This window comes from Oryzias melastigma, linkage group LG13 (genome assembly GCF_002922805.2).
Source record: "Oryzias melastigma strain HK-1 linkage group LG13, ASM292280v2, whole genome shotgun sequence".
Classification (NCBI taxonomy): Eukaryota; Metazoa; Chordata; class Actinopteri; order Beloniformes; family Adrianichthyidae; genus Oryzias; species Oryzias melastigma.
Window position 1 is genome coordinate 13850504 of NC_050524.1, and position 14020 is coordinate 13864523.

At 39.8% G+C, this 14020-nt stretch overlaps 1 pseudogene; it reads right to left on the reverse strand.

The window, feature by feature from the left end:
• Positions 1-9995: 9995 nt before the first annotated feature.
• LOC112149607 lies at positions 9996-12746 on the reverse strand (annotated as a pseudogene).
• Positions 12747-14020: the final 1274 nt, after the last annotated feature.

Genomic DNA, 14020 nt, shown 5'->3' on the forward strand with positions numbered 1-14020 from the left:
CATTCTGAGCATTCCTACTTTTGCCTGCCTGCCTGTGTTTTGACTCTCGCCTGTTTTTCGTCTCCTGCCTCGCTCCAATGTTTGACCCTGGCCTGTCTCCTGACTACGTTTTGCCTTGCCCTTATCTCTGTTACTATTGCCATTAAATTCAAGTTGAACATGGATCCACTTGCCTCAGCCCCTCCGTTACACATAGAAGTCCCTAAAAGTTAATTAAAGATGTAATCTTCCAATTTATCTGTTGTTTATTTCTTTTAAGCAAGAAAATAATAATTTTGTAGAAGAGACAAAAAGTCAGTGAAACATCTAGATTTTATTTAGAATTGCAAGAAACCCCAAACCTATTTCATGACTATTTGTGTTGAACATTCCCAAGTTACTTTGATATGCAGATAAAGCAGGAAAGTTAACTATAAGACACACACGTTTTAAAGAACAATATCCAACATATAACATGTTTGACAACATATATTAAAGTTTTGATCTTTTAAAAGCAAGATCTGATGCAACATTGCACGTTCATAATTCATTGGCACTTTTTTTATGTGACGGTAGATCCCACTCAGCTGATTGTCACATCGTTTTGGGGTGGAGTCTCATGGCAGCATCTGTTCTTGCCAGATGGGAAGAGACACATTTAAACAAACGCTTTAAAATTTGTGTCATAAAAAGCTAGAAAAGTCTCCAGTAAAAGTTGACACATTTGTGGCCAGTCACCTTTGAGAAGATCGGTCAACAAGAGGGTTTAAAAATTCAACAAATATAGCATGAAAGTTGCAGAATGAACCAAATAGGTTTGGCCATTTTTATCATGATCAACTAAAATGTTTTTGGTCATATCTGGAATTGAGTGTTCCTTTTTCTTGTTTGAACCCATGACATAGGGACCCACATTTCTACCTTTTGATAAGTCTGGCCTCTTTAACTATCAGCATTTGGTCAGGAGTCTTAGTTTGCTCATCAAATCATGCACTGTGGACTATGCTGGCTGGACACTTTGGTAATACAAGTTATATATAGTATATTAAATACAGTAGGAACTGTATTTAATAATCATGCATCTACCTGTCTCAATAATTGTATCCCATCCTCTCTCAATAAGAACATTTTGATGGTGGGAATAGAATTTGATGGCTCATGTTTTCTCCCTAATAAGATTTGAAAATCTCTGAATGTAAACTTTGTGCAAAGGTCTGGAAAAAGTTTTAAAAAAAAATTAATATCAACATCTACAGATCTGCTGTTGGACCAGCTAAATCTGCTTGTACTATGTATCTACGATTTGTACAAACCCAAGGGCGGAGTTATAGGGGCAAAAGTTAGAGCAGGGGTGCTAAACTCAATCGCACAGTAGGCCAAAATCCTAACACACCTTAAGTCGCGGGCCGAACAAGATAAACATTTATTTAACACTTTAAAACTAAACTTATAAAACTTTAAAACTAACTTTTTAACACAATTATGAACTAGATGTATAGCATTACCTGCAATTATGCTTGTGTGAATGCTGTTAGCTGATTTGGCTGCTGAAGATGGTAAAACTGATAGCTGAAAACACTGAAGCTGAAAATGCTGAAGCTAACGGCAAGCTAAGATATTAGCTAAAACCTAAATTAGCCCAAAGAAGTGGAAAAAACTAGGTTAGCCAAAACAGCTAGCATGTGGCTGAAACAAATAGCTAAACTTCAAAATATAAAAACTAGAGCTGTCAGGCGATTACATTTTCAATTGCGATTAATTGCATTTTGTCTATAGTTAACTCGCGATTAATCGTAAATTAATATGTGGCCTTTTTTTAGGAGAAAATGCGTGATTCGGAGAATTTAGCAGTTCTATATTAATTATGAAAACAAGAATGGCAAAATTAATGGTTTTCATCAGAAATACTTTATTTTGTAACATTGTATTGAGATAAACTTTCTTAACAATAAAAGGCAATAACTTAAAATGCCCAACAAAAGGCCAAGTGCAAATGAAGGGCATTTTCAATTCAAAACTTCAATCAACGTTCAATGAAATAAAATAAAAAACATCAAAAATCAAATTTCCATAACACTTTCATGTTCATTTTTTGTCAGGACCAAATCTTTTCCTCCTCTGCTGAACTGCAGTAATAAATGAAATAGAGGTTTATCTTTTCCAATTAACTTGTGTTTTTTAAAACATTAAAGACTGAGAAAAGCGGGATACACTGTGGATAGTTTGACAGTCTGTTACTGCCGCCGCGTTCTCTGGCTGCAGCTCGATGCAGCGACGTGTCCAGCGGAGCTCACGCCATGAATATGCCGGCAGACAGACCGCTAGGCTGGGGCTGGATCACGCTTAAACCTCCAGGACATTAAAAACGTCCCCCGGTGCGCTAGCTGTTTGGAACGTCGGGGGTCCGCAGCTCTCGGGACGCGGCGCCAGACGCGAGCCGGTACCACCATTGGTGGTACTGGACGTGAACCGGAGCCAGGTAAGGGTGCAGGAGCTCTTCGCGTCCTGGTGCCTGGCCGGTTCTAGCTAGCAGCAGAGGCAGTAATATAGTGATATTTAGTCTCAATGGAGCTACAAGGTGGAGCAAGAGGAGGGACATGTTGACAAGTCTTTTTCTTTTTTTTCAATTGCTTAATCTACATTCAACTTTTGGGAGTGATTGTGCTTTTGAATTGTGATTGTGCTTTTAGACAGTTTATGTAAACTTTACAAACTTTTAATGAAAGTTTATTCTTGTATTCCCATAAACAGAGTTCTTGTAGATAAAGTAAATGCTCTATCGTGAATTTATTTGGAAACTTTAGGATAGATGCTGGCAGCATCCTAATTCAATTCATGAGGCCCTGATTCATGACTGATATTGTCTCACAGCACTACAAAAAAGGAAAAATTAACAGTGGACTGAGCTTTAAATAATTATGATTGTTGCTTGTAAAGAGTAAACAAAGGGTGAGAGTAGGGAGAAATACTCTGGAACATCTTTATAAAAAGGACAAACTGGCAGGTTTGTAAGTGCAGGAATAAGAGAAGATGATCCAGGTGCATAAACACAAAACCTCTGAACATTATGAACATGGACAAACTCAGGGACCCCTTTTACCTTCAGAGCTGCCATAATCCTTTGTGGCATAGGTTCAACAAGGTCCTGGAAACAGTTTGGTCCATATTGACATGGTAGCATCACACGGTTGCTGCAGATTGTTGGCTGTATGTCCATGATGCTAGTCAGTCTTTCCTCCACATCCCAAAGGTGATCTATTGGTTTGAGGTATGGTGACTGTGGAGGTCCAGTGAACTCATTGTCATTTTCAAGAAACTAGTCTGAGATGACATGGCTCGTTATCCTGGTAAAAGTTGCTATTAGAAGATAGATGCACTATGCTCATAAAGGGATGGACATGGCCAGCAACAATACTCAGGTAGGCTGTGATGTTGTATCTATGCTCAATTGGTACTAAGGAGCCCAAAGTATGCAGAGACCATTTCACTCATATTCCACCAGCAGCCTGAACTGTTGATACCAGGCAGGATGGATCCATGCTTTCATGATACTGATGCCAAATTCTGATCTTACCATCCAAATGTTACAGCAGAAATAGAGACTCATCAGATCAAGCAAGCCTATCTGCCTCATGGTTGGACACATGTATTTAAATATGCTATTTTGCATATTTCTGTTGTAACAAGTAATTATTTGAGTTCCTGTTGCTTTTAAATTGGTTGGAACCAGTCTTGCAACTCTTCTCCGACCTTAAGCATCAACAAGGCATGTCCGCCCACAGAACTGCCGCTCACTGGATATTTTCCCTTTTCTGACCATTCTCTGTAAACCCTGTTGATGGTTGAGTGTGACAAACCCAGTAGATCATCAGTTTCTGAAATACTTAGACCAGTCCATCAGGCACCAACAACCATGCCACATTCAAAGTCACCCAAATGCCCCTTCTTCCCCGTTCTAATGCTCAGTTTGAACTGCAGGAGATAATCTTGACTGTGTCTACATGCCTAAATGCATTGAGTTTCTGCCATGTTATCGGCTGATTCAAAGTGTCAACAAGCTGTTGGACAGGTGTGCCTGATATAGTGGCTGGTGGGTATAGAGCAGTGGGTTTAGGGGCAAAAACAAAGTGTCTTCTTTTGTGGCACTATTATTCATCAGCATCTCAAATGTTTTCTGTAAATTTAGCTGCAGTGTTTACCCAGGGAAAAAAATACAAACCATTTTACAGTCTAAAACTCAATTTAAGGGTTCTCGACATGGATACGATGACATAACCTATGAATAGTAGACCCCTGTTAGTGTGTTACATGAAAGAGAAAATGACCACTTTAAAGGGGCCTCATTAACTTGGTTAAAATAAAAGTTTTTAACTGAAGCAACAACTACTACTGGTGTAAATGTATTGTTTGATAGAAACTTCTAAAATTCATATCTAAGTTCCGCTTTCTGATTAAGGGGCAATGTATAGATCTTTTCCATTAGACATCCCCAATAGTTGAAAACTGTTTACCTCTTTATGGAGACACACCTATACATGTTTCTGTTGTCAAGTTACTGTTGATTTGTGATTTTACGGTACATAAGGGAAAACAAGCACTGTCAAGTGACTCAAGTGTCATCATTGATGCAATATTACATTGTGGACCAAAAGAGATTGAAATCCAAGAATCAGCCCTACTCCTTCACTTTTGACTGACCTTTGGCAGCTTCTTTGTCCCCTAGTAGTTGTATTATTTTGAACTTTTATATATTTTTAAGTTATTGTGTGCTTTTTGGGATGATAATTATAAACAGAAGTGTCTTATTCAAGCCCCGGATAGCTAGTGTGCTCCTTCTATTCCATCTACCCCAGTCCTCGGTGGTTTTTATTGGAAGAATGCACCTGATTTTAGGAGTTAATTGTAGAAGGGGCAGGAAGGACTGAAAAATGAACAGAAGACTTGCCCTCGAGGACTGTATTTGGACAACCTTAACAAAGGGTAATTTAGTCAACTTTGTTACTAAATATCATCTGCAAGCTAATCTTGACCTTATATTGATGTGTGTGTTTTTTTTGTAAACCAGTGGATCTTTATATAAAAATAATGTAACTATAGGCATTTATTAAAAAAAGTTACAATCAATGAAATAATGTGATCTATGTTGATATTCATTTTAGTTTAAATGTAACCAAATGAAAAAAGAATCTCAAAAACATGAGAAAATAAACAAACTTTATATCCCCAGTGTGATGCTGGTCATTGTCATGTCTTCAGCTCCCTCAAAATATTATTTTGTACTAAAAAAAGATTTCTTTTTTCCTCACAATGTTTTGAATGTTTGCTGCTTAGTTTTGCTATGGTAGAAGCAGGACACTGGTTTATGGAGGATTAAACAAGTTTGGGAAGTCATTCAGGTTTACCTGAATGATGTGCATATGCAGTATATCACATTAAAAACATGTCAGAGAGTAATCTAGATCATTCTACAGAATTTGTTCATGACTATGTGATACCTTTGGCTTTACTTTAAATAATGCATTTTCATCAAATACAGTTTTTTTGTGGATTTCAAAAAGTAAGAACAACACAATTTAATCACTTCCAGGCTTTTTTTTTATTTATGTAAAAAAAAACCTTAAAATCATTGATGTCCAATATTCCAAATTTATTTACAATTTATTGATAGTGACACATGCAAATTTGAACACAGTAATATAATGGGCAGTGGCTAGGCCTAGCTATGAGTCGGCCTAGAATGGAGATGTAAGGCGCCTCCTTCTCTACACTAGCCTGGGTGCACACCTTGGGCAAGTGTCAGCACACCCCCAGCCTCCCTGACCCAGGGTTACCCCATCTTAGGGTTGATGGTCATCCTGGTTTCTATCACGATTCCAAAGGGTGTTTAGCAGTATAGCTATGACCGGCCAATCATCACATATGGAGCTGGGGTCCCATATTTCCATAGGCGTTTGACTCTGGTAATCCAATTTCATACGGCAGCCCCTGCAGCCACAAACCATACCAGACGTACTAGCTAATGCTTCTCCTCTGATCCAGATGTTCTGTGGCCGAGAAAAGCCCCTGATAAGGCCTAGGACAACCCAGGGTGCTTGAAAATGTCCTGGCTTGATGGCTATCCTCATCCTTATCATAAATCTATCAAGCCTGTCCACTGCTGAGGAATACAGATGCTACTGATACTCTGTAGAAATCAAACCAGGACTATAGTAGTTACCGGTTATAAGTCCAGCCCAAGGTGATATGTGCTGTGCGCTAGGGACTATGGTTAACAGTGGGAGAGGTTATTCAACTTCATTGTAGCTACCGCCCGCTCTAAATCAGGCAGCACCTGATCAATTGGGTGCTACAGTTTCACCACAACACTCTTTGGATGGGTGTGAAAAAGAGTGTCTCAAAAATCACCTAAGAATACACAACTTGTTTTTGGACTATGTAAGGACTATGACCCCTGGAATGTCCCCATATAATGATAACGATAATCTTGACTCTGATTCTTTCGAAACAAGGAAAAGTGCTGTGATTGACACTGAACTCCAGCTAAGAAATGTTCACATCGCTGCTCTTCAAGAGACTAGGGTCCATCAAAGAATGCAACTATACATTTTACTGGTTTGGTATGCCTGTGGGTAAAGATAGAATACACGGTACTGGCTTTGCTGTACATAATAGTATCATATCCAGCATACAAACTCCATCTGCAATCAACGAGAGACTATCCTCCTTAAAACTCTCAACCAAACAAGATATCATCCTTGTCATCTCTGCCTATGCACCTACTCTTAAAGCTGAGCCTCAAGATAAAGACCACTTCTACGAAGCACTTGAGGGCCTGATAAGATCTCTCGATGACAAAGTCAGAGTGGTACTGCTTGGTGACCTGAACGCTAGTTGGCAATGACCACGAATCCTGGCCAAGCTGCCTTGGAAAATTTGGCGTAGGAAACATGAACGAAAATGGACAGCGTCTTCTGGAACTCTGCACCAGACAAAACCTGTATTACCAACTACATGTTTCCAGGAAAACCACACAGGAAAAAGTCATGGTGCCACCCAAGATTAAAAGAATGGCACCAACTTGTCTTTGCCATTGTTCGTCAGTGTCACAAAACAGAAGTCACAAACACCAGAGGCTATCACAGTGCAGATTGTGACACTGATCATAGTCTTGTTCTGACGTTTATGAAACTTCTTCCAAAACCTTTTCATCGTCAAAAACAGCAGTCAGCCAAACTAGATGTTAACCGCACAGTCTCACCCACCCTCTGCGCAGACTTCTGTAACGAGGTGCAAAAAGAACTACTAACACTAGGTACTTCAGATGATCCAGAGTCTCAATGGACTGGACTGAAAAAGATTATCTACGACAGTGGATTCAAAATATTTGTTAAACACCACCACTCTCCTGATTGGTGCAGCGCTTCAATTAAGTCCAAGGAGCCTGTTGTGGAGAAAAAAAGGCAAGCCCTAATAAGATTTAAATCCATGCCCACTTGAAAAGCCCTAACTGAACTACGTATGTGCCGTGCTGAAGCCAAGCAAACCTCTAGGCAATGTGCCAGGAAATACTGGGAGTTCCTTTGTGCTATGATTGAATCAGTTCGTGACCATGGTAATACAAGAGCTATGTACTCCTCCATTAAGGAGGCTACCGGAGCAACACCTCAACCTTTCCCAGTACTGAAAAGAAAAGATGGCTCTGTTATCACAGACAAGAACGAAAAACTAGACAGATGGATTGAGCATTACAGTGATCTGTACAACGATAAGAGCATTGTATGCTGTGACACTTTGGAGTCTCTCTCGAATGAACCGACCATGATGCATCTTAACCTACCACCGGGTCTTGACAAGGTAAAATCCACTATTATGAGACAACAGAACAGAAAAGCAGCTGGTGAGGATGCTATACCAGGTGAACTAGTCAAAGCCGGCATTGAGGTACTTGCTGAACCAATACATAACCTTTTGCTTTCCTGCTGGTCCACTGTCACAGTTCCACAGGATTTTAAGAATGCTAAGATAATTATTATATACAAAGGCAAAGGTGATAGAGAAGACTGCAACAACTACCGTGGTATCTCATTACTCTGTGTGACTGGAAAGGTATTAGCTAAGATCATCCTCAATAGACTGCAGCTGCTAGCTGAAGAGATCTATCCTGAATCACAATGTGGTTTTCGACCAGGTAGATCCACAACTGATATAATCTGTGTTCATCAACTGATGGAAAAGTCTTGCGAGCAACAACAACCTCTCCATATAGCCTTCATTGACCTGACAAAGGCCTTCGACTTGATTGACAGAGAATCCTTGTTTACTGTCCTGCTAAAGGCTGGCTGTCCTCCAACCTTACTATCTCTAGTAAAAAGTTTCCGTTATGAAATGGAAGGCAAAACTCTATACAATGGAGATGCATCAGATCTATTTCCGATCAACAGAGGCGTCAAAAAAGGCTGTGTGCTAGCACCTACTCTCTTCGGCATATATTTTGCTTATGTTTTCAGAACAGCATACCAAAACATTCCAAACCACTTTGGAATCCCCCTGCTCACCTGTGATGATGGGAACTTTTTCTCATTATCCAGATTCAAAGCTAAAACACGTGTTCAAGAGATTATCGCTCGCGAGTTCCTCTACGCTGATGATGCTGCTCTGTGTGCTTGTTCAGCAACTCAGCTGCAAAAACTTCTAGAAGGATTTTCTACAGCTTGCAGTAAATTTGGTTTCACAATACGCCTCAAGAAGACTGTTGTATTGTCTCTGTCCAATCACCATGCTTTCTCAGTAAACAACATAGAGCTTGATAATGTCAATTCGTTCACTTACTTAGGCTCCACCATTACTTCAAACTTGTGCCTTGATAAAGAACTGTCTACCAGAATAGACAAAGCTTCGATTGTCTTCGGGAAATTGGAGAACCGTGTGTGGCGAAACAGACTTCTTGCTATCAAGACCAAGGTGCGAGTCTACGAAGCTTGTGTCCTGAGTACTCTCCTATATGGTTCTTCCTGCTGGACCACAAACCGTCATCAGGAAAACTGCCTTAGTGCTTTCCATACTAGATCTCTAAGAGCCATTCTTGGGGTGACTTGGAAAGATAAAATAACCAATGAAGAACTCTTCAATATTACTGGCTCTAAACCCTTATCAACCCTTCTGAAACTTACCCGTCTAAGATGGGTGGGATATGTCCACAGGATGCCCGAAAGCCGCCTTCCTCGCTGCATTCTACACAGTGTCCTGAAAGATGGTAAACGACCAATTGGACGACCCCGCTTGCTGTATAAAGACGTCATCAAAAGAGACTTGAAGGACTTCCAAATAGATCCTACCACCTGGACTGCTTCTTGCAATGACAGAGGAAGTTGGAAAAGCTTTCTGAAAAAGGGAGCTCAAGCCGACACAGTAGCCCACCTCAACAGACTGAAAAGACGGCGCCTACATGATAATGATGAGCAAGCCCTCAACTACCATAGTCAGACATGAAAGATACCTGCCAACAATAGAAAGAAAAGCACTTTTTTATTTTAAAACAGGGCCTATGTTATAGGATGTCAACATGTTTTTAGCATATCTGTACAGTATTCTTCTTTCACTTTCGGCTTATCCCTTTCGGGGTCGCCACAGCGTAACAGCATCTGTTTCGCATCAGTGATTTGGAGGAGTTTGTACGTCGGATGCCCTTCCTGACACAACCCTGTACTTGAGGGGCACAGGGACCCAGTTAGGCAGCAGCGTCAAGGGTCTTGCCTAGGGACCAAATCTGGGTGGGGATCAGTGGGGATCAGTGGACAACCCTGGGAATCGAACCCAGAGCTCATGCATGCATGCCAGCCCTTCACCTAGCCCACCGAGCCACCCAGCCACCTATATGTGTACAGTATATGTTGTTATATTCCAATTCATCTATAAGATATTTAAATCTAACATGGTAAATGGTACATATTTTTTTTTACTAAAGCACATACTTGTAAAATATCCAGTGATTCTGCTGTTATATCTTAACACAAATTTTAAATGGCTTCCTTGGTCGCTTTACCCATTAAATGTGTCTTTGTATTCTTCTCAGGTTTGAATAAAATAATGTAGCACTTCGGGAAAAAATACAGCATAACAGTCCATAACTTGAAGCCAGGATAGCAAAGATCTCCACTGCTACACTAAACTTCCCTGGAGAGCTGACATAAGCTGGGATGAAGGTGAGCCACACTGCACAAAATATCAACATGCTGAATGTGATAAACTTCGCTTCGTTGAAATTTTTAGGAAGTTTCCGTGCCATAAAAGCTAGTCCAAAGCATAGCAAAGACAGAAGCCCAATGTAGCCTAGCACAGCCCAGAACCCCAATGACAATCCAAGAGAACACTCCAGTATTACTTTGTCTTTGTAATATTTAACATTTTTGTGTGGATATGGAGGATTGATTGTAAGCCACAGAATGCAGATTAAGACCTGGATGAGAGTGAAAGCCAGAACACTGATCCTCTGCTGCACAGGCCCAAACCATTTTAACATGTTACTTCCTGGAAGTGTAGCCCTGAAAGCCATTAACACAACAATAGTTTTTCCTAGGACGCAGGATATGCAGAGCACAAAGATGATGCCGAAGGTGGAGTGGCGTAGTATGCAGGGCCACTTAGTGGGCTGGCTAATGAAGGTTAAAGGGCAGAGGAAACACAAACTCAAGGAGAACAACAGCAAGAAACTCAATTCAGAGTTATTTGCTTTGACTATATGTGTTTTTCTGTGGTGGTAAAATGTAACAGCCACAAATATTGCAAGACATGCACCAAAAACTGAGAAAGCAACCAGCGGTATACCCGTTAACTCGGTGAAGGTGAGGAATTCAATAGCTTTCAAGTCACAACTAGTCCTCTCTTCACTGGATTTGTACTCAGGGTGGCATTTGTCACAATTCAAATCATCTGAAAGGATAAATAAGCGGTACAGATTACACATCTTTAGACATGCTGAAGAAGTGCTGGCTGGGATTTTGCCCAGCAGAAATGCAACAAGCAGCAGGGTAAAGACTACGAATCCTGCAGTCTCACTTGTACTGTTGCTGAACTCCCCCTCAGCGCAGGGGATGCAGTCAAAGCAGCAGATCGGTTTGCCTTTCATGAAAGCCCGATAAGTCCCAGGCAAACAGGTCTCACTGCAAATCGACTTTGGCACCTGTATTGATAAAATTAAGAAAAACAGGAATTGTTCTACTAAAAATATTACTTTTACTGATTTTTTTTTAAATGTATTTACCTCACAGTTCTCTCCAGCCCAAATAGCACTCACACCTGGGTTAACATCAAACTGCTGACCTTCAGGCTGGGAGGCATCATAGTAACCAATGGTTTGGAACAGTGTGTGGCCGGTTTCATCCATCTGCCAGTTTACCAGAGCGTAGTGTGCTACAGGGTCACCCAAATCATCAAAGAACACATTTTCACCAGTGTCAGTGGTGAAATTTACCCTTGACAGGTAATACAATACCTACAGAAAAAAAAGATATTTTACAAGTCAGCATTTTAGATGTTGCCACAATATTGTGTTGTTGTGTTACCTGCCATGGCTGTATATTTTTCCTATCAGCACATGAGTTGTTCTCAAAAGGCCCCTGTTCATTTTCACAGTTGATTAACATGTTCAGAGCATGAGCGATTGCATATGTGCCCTTATAAATATTATTCAGAAGGCTGGTATCTGACACATCTGTGAACGGCAGGTTGACTTTCCTTAGAGTCTCCATCCCATTACACGGTTTGTAATCCTGAGCCTCTGTTTTGTACTTCAGGGTGCAGTTGAATACCATCTCCCACAACTCCACAAGCCCCTGATTTCCTTCTGTAATGGAGGGCTTGCTGTTTCTTAGGAACTCCTGTAATCCAGGGATGGGGGAACTTAGTGCTGCAAATCCGACTGCGCCTTGGACCACAGCATAGTTCATTGGAGTGGCAATTTGTCGATATGTAATCCACCCTTCACTTCCTACCCACTGCAGACCAGTTACTCTCTGTGCATGAAGCTCTCTGAAATGTATATCAAGGTCTGTACCATCTGCAAATGCCACAATTACCTTAGAAGTGGATTTTTTGATAATATTCACGACATCTAAGAAACGCTGCCTTGGATCGGTTCTGTAAATGGCCACAGAGTACTCGACACATACGCCCTCCTTTTTAGCGGATTCGAGAAAAGTGGCCATTCCACCATTTCCGTAGTCATTATTTGTTCTTATGGCTCCCACCCAGGACCAGCCAAAAGGCTTCACAAGCTTTGCTAGGGCATTGCTTTGAAAAATTTCACTAGGGATGGTTCTAAAGAAAGAAGGGTAGTCTCCTCTGTTACTGAGACAGGCACAAGTGGCTGAATGACTTATCTAAAAGACAAAGGGCATCGGATAATTACAACATAGATTTTAAAGTCATCCCTTCAAAATGTGAATAATTTTTGATTCAAATGTGATCTGTGATCAGAAGAAGTGCTCATCTATAACACTCACCACAGGTATATGGAAGGGTCCTAGTGTGCGTTCTATGCCAATAGTAGAAGTGGAGGTGGTGTCCCCAATGACAGCATGAACACTGGAGGGTTTATCACAGCTGCTTTTCTCCCCTCCGTACACATTCATGAGATTTAACAATGCTCTTATGGACAGGGGGATACTGGGGCAAGAATCAAATATTCTGTAACCAAGGGTCACATCTGGCAAAAGCTCTGAGCTGCTGTTTATTTCCTCTATGGCAAACATCATGGTGTATGCATACTGAAGTTCACCTTGGTCCAGCCTTAAAAAGGAGACAAAAAGGTTTATTCTGGTAAAAGGCATAAAATAAAGCTCAGAACGATCTAAAGAAAAAAACGGATTTGGCATTTATATGTATGTGTGATCGCTCTCTTACCCTTCACACTTGATTGAACTTGGGTTGAGTTTAAGAGCTGAACTCGCAGTGACTGCGCTCTTGTGATAGGAAAAAATTCCTCCAATAGTAATGTCTCCTTCCTTGAAAAATGAAGACAGTTCTTTGGTCCCATACGTTTGACACGTGGGCTTTCCTTCTTTCACAGCCACAAGAAAAAAAGGAGTAGGTCTGCTATCAGCAGCATTGTACCTCAATGAATGCCCAAAGTTTTGAGATCCTTTTCAGCTCCTTATCATATTATAGGAGCTCTCCATCACAAAGCCACCAGGTCTTCCACCAATGGAATTGTTTGAATATGAGTGACAAGAGAAAGGCCCTATTACAAGCTTAGACGATTTACCAATTAAAACCATTTTTACAACAGTAATAATGTGCAATAAAACATACTTTTTAGGTTGCAATTAGGTTGCAAAAAATGTATTTATGTTAATTTTGTATTTTCAAAGTTATATTCAGTTAATGTTTTTTTTTAATTCAAAATTCTATTAATTTTTTTTAAAGGTATAATTTCGCAATCATAGTACTTTCCTTAAGAGACTGTCAATTAGAACAACAAATGTATATAAAGCATCTATATTTTCTACATTTGTCTTCAGCAACATAACACCAACAAACCATGTCAGAGCATTTCAAAAGTTTAATTTGATGTATTTGCTTCACACAGGTACATGAAGACTAAAATGAGCAAAAGACCAGATGTTTTCTGTCTTACAGAACATTGGGTGGCAGCTGTTTAAATCTACATGTTAAGTCTACACTAAAGCAATAAATTCAACAAAAATTAATGTGAGAACATTCAGCTAAATAGAATTAAGTTATATAAGATTCAGCAAACATTTGTCACAAATGCTGCATAGTTATTACATTTGAATCAAATTGAATTTGATTTGGATGTGTCAATTAAAAGCATGCTGATGCTAAATGTAAATATAAACAGTGATGTTTAATGTTAAATGTATGTAAACTATTTTAAAAAGTCGAAATTAAATGTTGAATTTCAAAGTAATTCTAAATGCACCTGAATAATACATCTGTATGCACTATATATTGAAAATTTATGTGTATATATATATATATATATATATATATATATATATATATATATATATATATATATATA